Source organism: Oncorhynchus tshawytscha, linkage group LG11 (genome assembly GCF_018296145.1).
Source record: "Oncorhynchus tshawytscha isolate Ot180627B linkage group LG11, Otsh_v2.0, whole genome shotgun sequence".
NCBI classification, from domain to species: Eukaryota; Metazoa; Chordata; class Actinopteri; order Salmoniformes; family Salmonidae; genus Oncorhynchus; species Oncorhynchus tshawytscha.
Genome location: NC_056439.1, coordinates 38,105,086 through 38,121,438, shown reverse-complemented (window position 1 = coordinate 38,121,438; position 16,353 = coordinate 38,105,086). Strand labels below are relative to the sequence as shown.

Genomic DNA, 16,353 nt, shown 5'->3' with positions numbered 1-16,353 from the left:
CCCATCTAAATGTCGTGGCTTCCTACTATGGTGCTCCCTCTACTTTGCACATCAGATGGGAGCCCCCACCACGAGAGGTCCAAAGTTGTCATGGTTATTTATCTGCTGACTGGACAGACGTGGAATGGGCCACGGTTGTCTGGGAGATAGGAGAGGAGGAGCTAGATTCGTATGAGGGGTTCATGGCTCTGTTCGGTGGTGTCTTCGATCATCCACCTGAGGGCAGAGAGGGGAGTGAGCGCTTACTCCAACTAAGGCAGGAGGAGCAGACGCTCACATTCCGGAAAGTAGCAACATCCAGCGGCTGGAATGATCCGGTGCTTCATACACTATTCAGAAGAGGACTGCGCGAGGAGGTCCAGACTCTCCTTCGATGCATTCATTGCAATGGCCATCCGTCTGGATAACCTAGAGTGCCTTGCGAAAGTACTTCCGGCGCCGACAGAGATGGCCGCCTCGCTTCGCGTTCCTAGGAAACTATGCAGTTTTTTGTTTTTTTACGTGTTATTTCTTACACTAGTACCCCAGGTCATCTTAGGTTTCAGTACATACAGCCGAGAAGAACTACTGAATATAAGATCAGCGTCAACTCACCATCAGTACGACCAAGAATATGTTTTTCGCGATGCGGATCCTGTGTTCTGCCTTACAACCAGTGTAACGGAGTGGATTATATGCAGCGACCCAAAAAAACGACTCAGAAAAAGAGGGAAACGAAGCGGTCTTCTGGTCAGACTCCGGAGACAGGCACACCGTGCACCACTCCCTAGCATTCTTCTTGCCAATGTCCAGTCTCTTGACAACAAGGTTGATGAAATCCGAGCAAGGGTAGCATTCCAGAGGGACATCAGAGACTGTAACGTTCTCTGCTTCACGGAAACATGGCTAACTGGAGACGCAATCCGAAGCGGTGCAGCCAGCGGGTTTCTCCACGCATCGCGCCGACAGAAACGAACATCTTTCTGGTAAGAAGAGGGGCGGGGGCGTATGCCTCATGGCCAACGTGACATGGTGTGATGAAAGAAACATACAGGAACTCAAATCCTTCTGTTCACCTGATTTAGAATTCCTCACAATCAAATGTAGACCGCATTATCTACCAAGAGAATTCTCTTCGATTATAATCACAGCCGTATATATCCCCCCCCAAGCAGACACATCGATGGCTCTGAACGAACTTTATTTAACTCTCTGCAAACTGGAAACGATTTATCCGGAGGCTGCATTCATTGTAGCTGGGGATTTTAACAAGGCTAATCTGAAAACAAGACTCCCTAAATTTTATCAGCATATCGATTGCGCAACCAGGGGTGGAAAGACCCTGGATCATTGTTACTCTAACTTCCGCGACGCATATAAGGCCCTGCCCCGCCCCCCTTTCGGAAAACCTGACCACGACTCCATTTTGTTGATCCCTGCCTACAGACAGAAACTAAAACAAGAAGCTCCCACGCTGAGGTCTGTCCAACGCTGGTCCGACCAAGCTGACTCCACACTCCAAGACTGCTTCCATCACGTGGACTGGGAGATGTTTCGTATTGCGTCAGACAACAACATTGACGAATACGCTGATTCGGTGTGCGAGTTCATTAGAACGTGCGTTGAAGATGTCGTTCCCATAGCAACGATTAAAACATTCCCTAACCAGAAACCGTGGATTGATGGCAGCATTCGTGTGGAACTGAAGGCGCGAACCACTGCTTTTAATCAGGGCAAGGTGTCTGGTAACATGACTGAATACAAACAGTGCAGCTATTCCCTCCGCAAGGCTATCAAACAAGCTAAGCGCCAGTACAGAGACAAAGTAGAATCTCAATTCAACGGCTCAGACACAAGAGGCATGTGGCAGGGTCTACAGTCAATCACGGACTACAGGAAGAAACCCAGCCCAGTCACGGACCAGGATGTCTTGCTCCCAGGCAGACTAAATAACTTTTTTGCCCGCTTTGAGGACAATACAGTGCCACTGACACGGCCTGCAACGAAAACATGCGGTCTCTCCTTCACTGCAGCCGAAGTGAGTAAGACATTTATACGTGTTAACCCTCGCAAGGCTGCAGGCCCAGACTGCATCCCCAGCCGCGCCCTCAGAGCATGCGCAGACCAGCTGGCCGGTGTGTTTACGGACATATTCAACCAATCCCTATACCAGTCTGCTGTTCCCACATGCTTCAAGAGGGCCACCATTGTTCCTGTTCCCAAGAAAGCTAAGGTAACTGAGCTAAACGACTACCGCCCCGTAGCACTCACATCCGTCATCATGAAGTGCTTTGAGAGACTAGTCAAGGACCATATCACCTCCACCCTACCTGACACCCTTGACCCACTCCAATTTGCTTACCGCCCAAATAGGTCCACAGACGATGCAATCTCAACCACACTGCACACTGCCTTAACCCATCTGGACAAGAGGAATACCTATGTGAGAATGCTGTTCATCGACTACAGCTCGGCATTCAACACCATAGTACCCTCCAAGCTCGTCATCAAGCTCGAGACCCTGGGTCTCGACCCCGCCCTGTGCAACTGGGTACTGGACTTCCTGACGGGCCGCCCCCAGGTGGTGAGGGTAGGCAACAACATCTCCTCCCCGCTGATCCTCAACACTGGGGCCCCACAAGGGTGCGTTCTGAGCCCTCTCCTGTACTCCCTGTTCACCCACGACTGCGTGGCCACGCACGCCTCCAACTCAATCATCAAGTTTGCGGACGACACAACAGTGGTAGGCTTGATTACCAACAACGACGAGACGGCCTACAGGGAGGAGGTGAGGGCCCTCGGAGTGTGGTGTCAGGAAAATAACCTCACACTCAACGTCAACAAAACTAAGGAGATGATTGTGGACTTCAGGAAACAGCAGAGGGAACACCCCCCATCCACATCGATGGAACAGTAGTGGAGAGGGTAGCAAGTTTTAAGTTCCTCGGCATACACATCACAGACAAACTGAATTGGTCCACTCACACAGACAGCATCGTGAGGAAGGCGCAGCAGCGCCTCTTCAACCTCAGGAGGCTGAAGAAATTCGGCTTGTCACCAAAAGCACTCACAAACTTCTACAGATGCACAATCGAGAGCATCCTGGCGGGCTGTATCACCGCCTGGTATGGCAACTGCACCGCCCTCAACCGTAAGGCTCTCCAGAGGGTAGTGAGGTCTGCACAACGCATCACCGGGGGCAAACTACCTGCCCTCCAGGACACCTACACCACCCAATGCTACAGGAAGGCCATAAAGATCATCAAGGACATCAACCACCCGAGCCACTGCCTGTTCACCCCGCTGTCATCCAGAAGGCGAGGTCAGTACAGGTGCATCAAAGCTGGGACCGAGAGACTGAAAAACAGCTTCTATCTCAAGGCCATCAGACTGTTAAACAGCCACCACTAACATTGAGTGGCTACTGCCAACACACTGTCAATGACACTGACTCTACTCCAGCCACTTTAATCATGGGAATTGATGGGAATGATGTAAATATATCACTAGCCACTTTAAACAATGCTACCTTATATAATGTTACTTACCCTACATTATTCATCTCATATGCATACGTAGATACTGTACTCTATATCATCGACTGCATCCTTATGTAATACATGTATCACTAGCCACTTTAACTATGCCACTTGGTTTACATACTCATCTCATATGTATATACTGTACTCGATATCATCTACTGTATCTTGCCTATGCTGCTCTGTACCATCACTCATTCATATATCCTTATGTACATATTCTTTATCCCCTTACACTGTGTATAAGACAGTAGTTTTTTTTTGGAATTGTTAGTTAGATTACTTGTTCGTTATTACTGCATTGTCGGAACTAGAAGCACAAGCATTTCGCTACACTCGCATTAACATCTGCTAACCATGTGTATGTGACAAATAAAATTTGATTTGATTTGATTTGAAGTATTCGGCCCCCTTGAACTTTGCGACCTTTTGCCACATTTCAGGCTTCAAACATAAAGATATAAAACTGTATTTGTTTGTGAAGAATCAACAACAAGTGGGACACAATCATGAAGTGGAACGACATTTATTGGATATTTCAAACTTTTTTAACAAATCAAAAACGGAAAAATTGGGCGTGCAAAATTATTCCCACTACCTGTCCTCTTGAGTGCATCTACATTCCCACGGTGATAAAGGATCAGCTGCTGACCTGCGTGTGGTCATGGTCAGCCTCCCTTCCGGGTATAGGCCTCAGTCTAACGGACAGGTGGCGGGGCTGAACCAGAAGCTGGGGAGGATCCTTAGGAGTCACTGCCAGGACCTGCAGGGACAGTGAGACTCCAGCGCGCCGTCCACCGTCAGAAGTAGCAGGCAGACAGCCAAGAGTGTGCAAAGCTGTCAGCAAGGCAAAGGGTGGTTACTTTGAAGAATCTCAAATATAAAATATATTTTGACTATTTTTTGAAAACTATTTTTTGGGATACTACATTATTTTATAGTTGATGTCTTCAATATTATTTTACAATGTAAAAAATAAAGAAATCCTTTGAATGAGTATGTGTCCAAACATTTGGCTGCTACTGTATATACGTGCTCACCGGCCCTGGAGTTGGTCACTATGGCAGTTATTCTGGCCAAAATCAAGTATGCTCCAATCAGGGTGATCATGATGACTACCCAAAATTGCCCTAGCTGGAAGCCTGTGTTTCAGACACAAGGAAGTGGGTGGCTGCAAACTTTCTACTTTTAAACTCGGACAAAACAGAGATGCTTGTTCTAGGTCCCAAGAAACAAAGATCTTCTGTTGAATCTGACAATGAATCTTGATGGTTGTACAGTTGTCTCAAATAAAACTGAAGGACCTCGGCGTTACTCTGGACCCTGAGCTCTCTTTTGACGAACATATCAAGACTGTTTCAAGGACAGCTTTTTCCATTTATGTAACATTGCAAAAATCAGAATTTCTGTCCAAAAATTATGCAGAAAAATGAATCCATGCTTTTGTTACTTCTATGTTAGACTACTGCAATGCTCTACTTTCCGGCTACCCAGATAAATCACTAAATAACTTCCGTTAGTGCTAAATACGACTGCTAGAATCCTGACTAGAACCAAAAAATTTGATCATATTACTCCAGTGCTAGCCTCCCTACACTGGCTTCCTGTTAAGGCAAGGGCTGATTTCAAGGTTTTACTGCTAACCTACTAACCTTTCCGATTTGGTCCTGCCGTACATACATACACACATGCTACAGTCACAAGACGCAGGCCTCCTAATTGTCCCTAGAATTTCTAAGCAAACAGCTGGAGGCAGGGCTTTCTCCTCTGGAGCTCCATTTTTATGGAATGGTCTGCCTACCCATGTGAGAGATGCAGACTCAGTCTCAACCTTTAAGTCTTTACTGAAGACTCATCTCTTCAGTAGGTCCTATGATTGAGTGTAGTCTGGCCCAGGAGTGTGAAGGTGAATGTAAAGGCAGCTTTTGCTGTCTCTGCCTGTCTGGGATGCTCTGCCTCTAACCCTATTACAGGGGCTGAGTCACTGGCTTACTGGTGCTCGTCCATGCCGTCCCTAGGAAAGGGTGCATCACTTGAGTGGGTTGTGTCACTGACGTGGTCTTTCTGTCTAGGTTGGCGCCTCCCCTTGGGTTGTGCCGTGGCGGAGATCTTTGTGGGCTATACTCGGCCTTGTCTCAGGATGGTAAGTTGGTGGTTGAAGATATCCCTCTAGTGGTGTGGGGGCTGTGCTTGGCAAAGTGGGTGGGGTTATATCCTGCCTGTTTGGCCCTGTCCGGGGGTATCATTGGATGGGGCCACAGTGTCTCCTGACCCCTCCTGTCTCAGCCTCCAGTATTTATGCTGCAGTAGTTTGTGTCGGGGGGATAGGGTCAGTCTGTTTTATCTGGAGTATTTCTCCTGTCTTATCCGGTGTCCTGTGGGAATTGAAGTATGCTCTCTCTAATTCTCTCTTTCTCTGAGGACCTTAGCCCTAGGACCATGCCTCAGGACTACCTGGCATGATGACTCCTTGTTGTCCCCAGTCCAGCTGGCCGTGCTACTGCTCCAGTTTCAACTGTTCTGCCTGAGGCTATGGAACCCTGACATATTCACTGTGATTACTATTATTTGACCATGCTATTCATTTATGAACATTTGAACATCTTGGCCATGTTCTGTTATAATCTCCACCCGGCACAGCCAGAAGAGAACTGGCCACCCCTCATAGCCCGGTTCCTCTCTAGGTTTCTTCCATTCCTTTCTATGGAGTTTTAACTAGCCACCGGGCTTCTACACCTGCATTGCTTGCTGTTTGGGGATTTAGGCTGGGTTTCTATACAGCACTTTGATATATCAGCTGATGTAAAAAGGGCTATATAAATACATTTGTTTTGAAATAAATTTGATTTGATGCCCACAGTTATGGTAATCCTGAAATCAAAGCAGGAAACGAAAGGAATGTATTAGTGTGAGTTGTACATTTACACTGTATAACTCAATTTAATAATGCCTAAGAAATATGTAGGCCTACAAATGAATGGTCTCTGAGAATTCTGATGGACCGTCATAAGGACCGAAATATAGACTTGGTATAGTCCCACAATAACAGCTGCAAAGCTAATATTTCTGTAAACACTGAGTTAATTGGCATTCACAGCTGGTCTGATTGGCTGAACGCAATATGCAACATCAGGGACTAGCATTAGCCACTGTAGCATGGTGGTGGAACATTTTTATTGCCTTCTCACCATTAAATCGAGTTAAGTTAAATAAAGGTTAAATAAAAAATTGAGTTAAAGAGGAAATCGACGCCTTTGCAGGCTGAATGGAGAATGTTTTATATACGAACTGGTCCACGGGGGATACGAGTGTATCGCCGGCTGCATAGATTCCCTTTGGACAGTGAGATGAAACACTCAATATTGCCATCTGCCGGCCATTGGGCTAGCAATTGAAATTGAAAACGTAGTTGAAATTGGCTGTTTATGCATTAAATTGGCTTTGTATAATGTATACTCATAAGTTACACAACAGTATTTATGTTTTATTCTCCACCATTTTACCTTTTTAATGCTTCAACATGTTACTACAGTACTACTGGTGTATAAAATCAGATCAAATAAGAGGTGGCGATACCTAGGGTTTCTCCCACAAACTAACATGTATTCAGAGGGAGTAGAGGGCAGCACAGAATGCTTTGGCAAAAAAAGTTGCAGAACTTTAGTGTTAAAGCTGACATCCAGTTTTATGTGGTGATAATACAACCTTTTAACTGTCACTTCTTTGTTCTGCAAAGGCGAGGGCCTGCATGGCAGACACTTGAGTTAAACTAGATATGAGTATACTAGAAATAGAGGACACTCAGTCGGTGCATGAAGACAATAAGCCATGAAGGATTTAGATCATTTTAGGCCTGCTTCCAAATCACATGCAAGCACCTTCTCTACACCTTCAGAAAAAAGGGTAAGGTTAGGTTACAGTATTGTTCCCTGGAATACAAAAAGATCGAAATACACATAATGTACCTTACCTTAAGAGGTACACATATGATCTAACATAGTACTGTTCGATACTTTTTAGCGTACATGTGCGTATAATCTAGCATAATGGTATATTTGTGCCCAATATTTTGAATATAAAGGTAGAGGCGTGGATTAGTGGGGGCATGATTAGTTCTTTATTGGCCACCCATGAGTGGAAGTGTTGTACCAGTTTAAGTGGTTATGTTAATTAATGTTTGAGTATGTCCGCTAACACTTCTGGAGTCTTTATTAAGGCTTACAAAAGAGCATGTGACAAGAAAGAGCTGTAATTAATATTGTTGCGACCTTAACCCAACACTAGGTGACCTTGACAACCTCTTGGCGTAATGGTTAAGGTGTTGGCTTGACAGATGCTGGACCCAGGTTTGAGTCCTGGTCGGGCCTATCCCCAGAATTTGCTCCATTGGTGTCAGAATTGGAATGGTGGAAAGGTGTGTAGCAGTCAGACACAGGATTGCTATATCATATGATGTGGTTTAGCTGATATGTTAAATATCTATCCAGGCTTTGTACGATCCAGAATTTGCTGCAATGTAGTCAGACAGGAACACAACCTTTGTCTGCAGCTAGCCTAGTCTGCTGCTCCATACTGACAGGAGCATGTGAATGACAGGGTAGGCTATGTTGGTTCCACATGGAACCCAATAGCGTTCTACCTGGAACCGAAAGGGTTCTACCTGGAACCAAAAAGGGTTCTTCAAAGGTTTATCCTATGGGGACAGCCGAAGAACCCTTTTAGGCTCTAGATAGCACCTTTTTTCAACATGGCCGGCCCTCAACTTTTGGGGGCACTACGTGAGATTTGGTTGGGGCGTTCTCATGGGCAAAACCTTTTAGTGGCCCCCCTCTTGACGTCAGAGAGAAAAAAAATGCAGTTTTAAAGTTAATTTCCTGCAATACTACAGTAAAACCGGCATAAAGAAAATGTTGTCGTTTCAAAGCACATTTTCTGCTATTCTACACATACTGCCATAGGGTGGAGAGAAAAACTTGCAGTTTTCAAGCACTTTTTATGCAATTCTATTCATTTTGCCATGGGGCGGAGAGAACAATAGCAGTTTTGCTAAGGTGTGGAAATATATATTTGTAGTTTTAAAGCTAATTTTCTGCAATTCTACACGTTTTGCCATCATTTATTCCATATTCCTGTGATAGCTGGTAGCCCTCTGGAGGCCAGCACATCTGGGCACGTGTCCTGCATGACTGGTTGGTAATTCAGCCAGGATTACTATAAGGTTTAGGTAGCTGGCTAGACCTAGCAATCTAAAAACGTTTCACTGGCATGAATTAATTGAGTGACTGTCAGTGACTGACATAACAAGAGGACCTTGTGTATTCTACTATTCTACCTCTCAACAATAACTTGAGACCCAGACTGTTTCTAAAAAAAAATATATATATATATATACTGTATTTTTTTTTTCAATGACGAGGGGCCGATGGGCCATAAGCGTCGGCTCATGTCTCTGCCTAGCACAATTCACAGGGAGTGACCCCACAGAAAGACAGGGGCATCAGCAGAAAAAGCAGACCAGCAGGGACTGTCAGATGATACTGTATTGTATTCACAGGATTTACTAGACTGTGATCATTTCTTTAATAAGCCTCACAATGCTATAGTACCAGTTTCATTGGCTAAGCAGCACAATATCTGTGTAGGCTATATTGTTGTGTAGGCTATAGTGTTGTACTGTCTGTCCATTATAGTTTAAGATTGGTAAATATATATATATTTAAATCTTATTTAATTGTATGCTCATTTAAATAACAATAGTTGAATGTATGAAAATCAGTGTTCACTTCATTTGGATGTACCTCTAAAATATACATGCAGCACTATCAGTCTGGAGGGCACTGATTTGTCCAATGCTCTTCAATTAAATAATGGCATCTTATCGGAATAAATTGTCAGAAAGGTGACTTTCCGGGAGAGAAATTGAAGACAAAAGGTCCATACGAAGCTCTCTTTGAAGCACGTGATTGGTCGACTTGTTTCCATAGCAGCAAGCAGCATCCCAGACCGAGCCTCTCTCTCTCTCCTCTCCACCAAGGTCGGCAACAGCGGGATCTGTAACTGCCACTCATCCACATACCCTGGAGGGGAGCGTTTCCATCTCAACAAAAATAGTGCACCCTGACCCTCCCTGTACTGAGAACAGAGCTGCCGGGGAGATGAGGGACTCAGGGCCACGGGGTTCATTCTAACCAACAGCTGCGTGTGCACGATCGACCCTCCTTAGTCAAAACCTGTTTTGACGAATCTCTCCCCTACCGTAACTCCATCTTGCTGAGAGGATAATGTAATTATCCGAATGTGTTGTAAAGTCTGAAGCTGAATTTATAATGCTGTTTACCAAGAGGTTATGAGGAATCTTTATAATAACTCCCCAAGTAAATGTTGAAATTATGCATCTCCTCATAGCTGACAGGCTACTCATCCATAACATGTTGCTTCTTTCTGTGGGGATATTGAAAAAGAGCTGTGGATGAAAGTCATTTGTCAATACAATAATACATTATTACGCAATCGTATTACGTAATTATGAAATAGGGATGTATGGAAACAAAGATTATGGATATACTGACAAGATACATATATCCGCCCTAACAATGGGAGTTGTTGTACACAAAGCGGGACGGCGGGCTGTCTAACTCCCGCCTAACCTTTCTTTGGATCGGTGGATACAGTATTGTGATCCATTTTTGAATATTCGACGATGATTTTTGACGCTAACCGCCTGCATTCAATGGAAAGAGATGCTATGCTACTAGCCTCATACTATGAATAATGCATAGCCATCTCAAGACAACTCGCCCAGATGTCTCTTGTGATGTCACGTGTTCTACATATATCGGTATTCGTAACAACTTAAGCATTACGGAACTTCTATTAGATCAAATAAACATCCTGTAGCAAATAAGCCATGTAGCATTTTTTTTCGGTTGACCAAATTCGGCACTCTCATTGACCTCCATACAAAAACTCCTTGCTTGGTGGGAAAAAAACGCCACCAGCTGGAGGGCTTGTCTCTTCCTCTTCCCCACTGATGGAAATTAGATCACATGAATTATCATCCCATTGTCTGTTTAAAGCATATATACAATAGTGATGTATCATTATAAACGTAGACGATAAACATTACGTCAAAAAAAATGCAGCTTTGAGCACCATGCATCTGTCAATCGTTTTTTTTTTTTTACATCTCAGTCGGCCACAAGGATGAGTCAAGGTTGTCCACAGTTGTAAATAGCAGACAGATCAAACCTGCTGAGTATGAGAAATCATGACATAACCACAATTAATTGTTCTCTAGGGAATGCATCAACCAATAATGTTTATTGCAATGCACATTTTGAATAACATAGTATATTTCAAATGTAGTAAGCTTGCCATCAACATGCTTTCTTCTGCTGGCTATAATAGCATTACATCAAAAATATGTGGACTTTCAAGGAGGGGATTCGATTAAGCTGGTTTGTAAGCGTAGTTTTCAGTGGGTGAAAAGGGATTTCATCCGCTCCTGAACCTGGCTGCCACCGGGGCATGAGCTGGGTATCCTGTACTGGCCGACGGCGAAGTCCGCTCAAAACAAAAGTGACGTAGGTTAAGCACGTGGAGTAATAAGTAGGATTCTGTGTTTTCATGGGCAAAAGTTATTGCTTTTGTTGAAAACGATTTATCTGTCGTCCCACTGAAAACTATTTATACACTATTTATACAATTCGAACATATATTTTATGGAAAAAATCTGTATGTTTGTGAACGATGCATTCGGCCTTTTTGACAAAATGATCCAGATTACTTTTCGATTACTTTTCGATTTAAGTAGGGCGCCCCACCTTTTAAAAAAAAATTACATTATTTTTATTATTATTATTATTTTATTAATAACAAATCAATACATAAAGCACATGAGGGAACACAAGCATACATAGATTACAAACAATAGACAATCGAGTTAGGGGGTACAATATCACATTACAATTACACAAGGACCTTAAGGGACATGCATATACTTACAATTCTAACAGCTTTTTAAAATACAGTTCAATTTCTTTTTGTAAGGCGCGCCACCCTCATCGGCATGGCCGGTCCACGTGACGGTCCAAAAGCCGGTGCAACCCGGGACAGTTTAATAGAGTCCTTCACTGTCAAACAGAAGTTCCGCCTATCTCAAATTGATTGGTGGCAGAAGCGATTATTCCAGTCTCATTGGATGTCATCCTGCCAGTTTCCTGACGACCGCAGCATTTCAGGAAGAACATCCAGACTGGTGAAAAGCGTGTTATCCGGTGAACTCTTTTATCTTTATTTTACCGTTCTCAAAGTCATATTTGCACGGTCGAGTTTGAGAACCTAAATTTGTTGCAACTTTTTCAGGTCAGGGGTTTTTGTATGCGACCTTTATAATTAGCTATAGAGAAAAATAAGCAAAAAGGTCGATGCTGGTTTCTCAGTTGGCTAGCTACAGAGTTAACGTTACACGTTTCGAGTTGCTAGCCATAGATTCAGTAAAGAGCAAGATATCTTCACGGTCACAGTGTCAAGCATTAACGTTAGCTACAATGTATCACATTATGCCTGTTGTAGGTCTGTAGGTCCCGCACTCTGCTTCACTTATCCAAACTCAAGTAGCTAAACTAGTACATTGACACTTGCCTTTGAATTTTTCTTAGCCAGTCAGCAGATGACTGTTATAGTATGAATGAATGACATTATGGAGCAGAACCATCGCAGAGTAATTCCAGTGTCTTTGGCAGGACACACTATAAAATATAATGCCCAATATCGATTTCATAATACGATGTCATTTGGTAATTTATCCACTGGGTGGCGATCAAGATCATGTTTTTAATCCTCAAAGTACCATGTATTTTTTTTCTCTACCATTGATCATTCCTTGACAATAGCAGTTGTGCTTTCACATAGTATCTTGAAGCTCTAAAATGAAACTCTTGATATATACATTGCTGAGTAAACCCTATATTCATGGTGATTAGAACCTGGACGCATTAGCATGTTAATTACGAGAGATTAGCAGATAATCCCCAGACCCCTGTTCTATCACTAATTACTCTGACGTTTCCCCTCTGAGTTTAATTGCTATTACAGTACCACCCTTTATATTCCCACAGCAGCACAGTTTGAGAGATGGCGGCTCCCAGAAAGATAGCGTTGTTTCGCCTGCCTTCCCTGCCCACCATTGGGGAGGTAATCAAGCTGTACAAACTGCGAGCAGAGAAACAGCTGTCCCAGAACGTTCTGCTGGACATGAGGCTCACAGGTGAGTCAGCCTTCTCCTCTAGCTGCAATGCACCAACACCTGGTACACTGTGAGGACACAATGGTGTCGTCCCCCCCCCCTGTTCACAACACATTCAGTGTGCCGGACTGCAGTGCTCACATAGGCTTGTTCACAAGCAACAGATACTACTGATGTGATTCTATCAGTGATGCAGTGCTGCAGATCCGTTCTGGTGCCCTTGAACAAGGTTTCTGTTTTAGTACAAAAGCAGCTTAGCCAACTTTGCCAAAGAGCGATAGGAGCCAGGGATATGGTAAAATACCGTGCACCGGCCAACCCTTATTTTGCTTGCAAGACAAATGGAAGACACTTGTTGAAAGGCTTGTAAGATCGACTTGATACATTGTTCACCTTAATATACACAACCCATTCCAATGTTTGTAAGTAATGCACACTGGTCACTGTGTGTTCTGAACTGTGTGTGTAGATAAGATTGTATGCCAGGCAGGCAGTCTGAGGGACGCCCATGTGTGTGAGGTGGGTCCAGGACCTGGAGGGCTGACCCACTCCATCCTCAATGCTGGGGCTGTAGACCTGCTGGTGGTGGAGAAGGACAACCGCTTCATACACGGACTAAACGTAGCTACAGGAGACCAAGCAGGAAGAGTTTGTCTTTAAAATAATTGCCCAAATTGGAAACAGTAAATACTCAAGTGCCTGTAATATGCAAATTCCGTTTCCACAGCTTTTGACTGAAGCAGCACCAAGGAAGCTCAGGTTTGTCCATGGTGACATACTCACATCCAGAATGGACCGAGGATTCCCAAAAGTCATAACCAAGGCATGGGAGGATGGTGAGTGAGATGAAGAAGTAGACTTAGTATTGAGGTAGATTTGCCACTTGCCTGATTGCTTTAAGTCTGGAACACACATTACATTGATTTATGTTTTGTACATTGTGTTGCAACAGTGTGATACTACTGATGAGTTCTAAACTTTAAGTATTGTTAATTATCAGGTATCCTATTGGAATATTGAGTGCCATAGTCTAGTTTCTACACCAGAAGTTAATGGTTATCTAAAGGGGGAACGTATTGTGTAAAGGAAGGGCAATCACATGTGACAGGCACTGATAAGGGTGGAGAGATGTGGTTTATTGAGGAAGGGGGTCGAGGTCAGGTCACATTACGGGAGAAGGAACATTTTATGGCCCGCATCACTTAATTTCCTGTCTAGCAATAATGATGTAATGTTCAGAGAGAAGGAGCACGTCACTCAAATTGGGGTTTATATACCACCACTGGTGGAATCATGTCTTTGTCTTATGCAGCTGTATGACCCAGTGGGTGAATAAACTTAGTTTGAGCTTTACTAATCGTCCGTGAGTTTTACTCGGGTCATTTAGAACCTAACACTACTAAAACTGTCCCTCCAGATCCACCGGACCTGCATATCATTGGGAACCTTCCCTTCAGTGTGTCTACTCCTCTCGTCATCAAGTGGCTGGAGAACATATCCAACAGAACTGGACCCTTTGTTACAGCCAGACCAGACTGACCCTTACCTTTCAGAAGGAGGTGGCAGAGGTGTGTGTGCTGTTTGTTCAATACTGTCTATTCTCACTCGGTCGATGTTCCTGAATCAGTAACTTCTTTTCCAGTCTGATTATTCAGCCCTTTTTTGTTGATCTAACTGCTCAGGGCCAGAAATGACACAACATGTTGTGTTCCCCTCTCCAGAGGTTGACAGCCAGCACAGCCAGCAGGCAGAGGAGTTGTCTGTCCATCATGGCCCAGTACCTCTGTGCTGTCAAGAGCTTCTTCACCATCCCAGGATGGGCCTTCATCCCCAAACTTGAGGTAGGACCCCACGCTCTGCTCTACTCTGCGCGCACACACACACACACACACACACACACACACACACACAGAGAGCATCTTGGCTGTGTATCCAAGTTGATTATGACAATGCTCCGTTTGTGGAGCACACACACTTGTAAATGGGCTCACAATCAGCCACACATCACCCCACACCAGGGGGTAGGACCCCCTATTTACTCTCTGTTCTCCTTCTCTTCCATTGCCCCCTTTTCTGCTGCTGTCACTAGACACGTACAGTTCAAGGGTTCATTACGGCTGTGTTAAATCAATGTTGTCTCAGAAGTGTCTTCAGAATTGTGATACGTTGTTGGGTTATGATGCCTGGTGGATATATATCACACAGCAGTATTGAGGCCCCTTTTTACTGCCTTTTTTCTGTGTAAGGCTGATGAGTTCCAGGGGAATGCTTATTATATAAGATTATAGGCCTAGGCTACTGACTACAGAGAATGTTTCTCTGTTCTTGGGGATGGGCTTTAGGTTGCTGTCTGATGGACTAGGGTCCCCTGAAGAAGAAGTCCCTCTCTAGGAGCCCTCTATGAGTAAATATTTCATCTGTATGGAATGGATGGAGTAAGTGAAGTGAATGAAACTAGGGCTGATTGTTCATTCTCTTAGAAGAAATAGCTCCAATGATTATTTAATCACACAGAGGCAGCTTTTACACCGTGTGTGTGTGTGTAAGTACACGTGACGGTTGTGCGCAGGCGTCTGTGTAAGTATGTGAGTAGTGTGTTTATGCTGCAGTTGTTAATTTGTGCTCATGCATGTTCATCGCACAAACAGTTCTAAGTTGTATTAGTCGTATGTACGGGATACACATGGTATACATCGTCCTACCAAATGTATCGTTGTATTAGTTACACATGGTATACATCGTCCTACCAAATGTATCGTTGTATTAGATACACATGGTATACATCGTCCTACCAAATGTATCGTTGTATTAGATACACATGGTATACATCATAAGAACATAAAGTAAATGGCTCAGTAGAATAAAATACACATTTTAGCATAAGTACACTTGAGATAAAAAGGTGCTATCTAGAACCTAAAAGGGTCCCCAAAGGATAACCATTTGAAGAGCCCTTTTTGGTTCCAGCCAAAGAACCCTTTTGGAATTGGTTTTTCTAAGAGTGTATTATACAGGGTGGCACAACTCATAGTCCAATATTTCCACATGTTTTAGAGAAAGTGTTTAAATTGTGCTGTATTTAGCTATCATTATAAGAGTCTGGTAGCAGCAGCAGTGATGTGTGTGTAGTATGAATGCGCGTGTGTGTGTGTTAAGGTGCTAAGGTGCGGAGAATCAAATCAAACGTTATTTGTCACATGCGTTGAATACAACAGGTGTAGTAGACCTTACAGGGAAATGCTGAATACAACAGGTGTAGTAGACCTTACAGTGAAATGTTGAATACAACAGGTGTAGTAGACCTTACAGTGAAATGTTGAATACAACAGGTGGAGTAGACCTTACAGTGAAATGTTGAATACAACAGGTGTAGTAGACCTTACAGTGAAATGTTGAATACAACAGGTGGAGTAGACCTTACAGTGAAATGTTGAATACAACAGGTGGAGTAGACCTTACAGTGAAATGCTGAATACAACAGGTGGAGTAAACCTTACAGTGACATGCTGAATACAACAGGTGGAGTAGACCAAATGTTGAATACAACAGGTGGAGTAGACCTTACAGTGAAATGTTGAATACAACAGG

At 43.8% G+C, this 16,353-nt stretch overlaps 1 pseudogene; it reads left to right on the top strand.

Moving 5' to 3' along the window:
• Window positions 1–11,660: 11,660 nt before the first annotated feature.
• The window catches only part of LOC112261881, a 35,769-nt pseudogene continuing 31,076 nt past the window's right edge, over window positions 11,661–16,353 (top strand).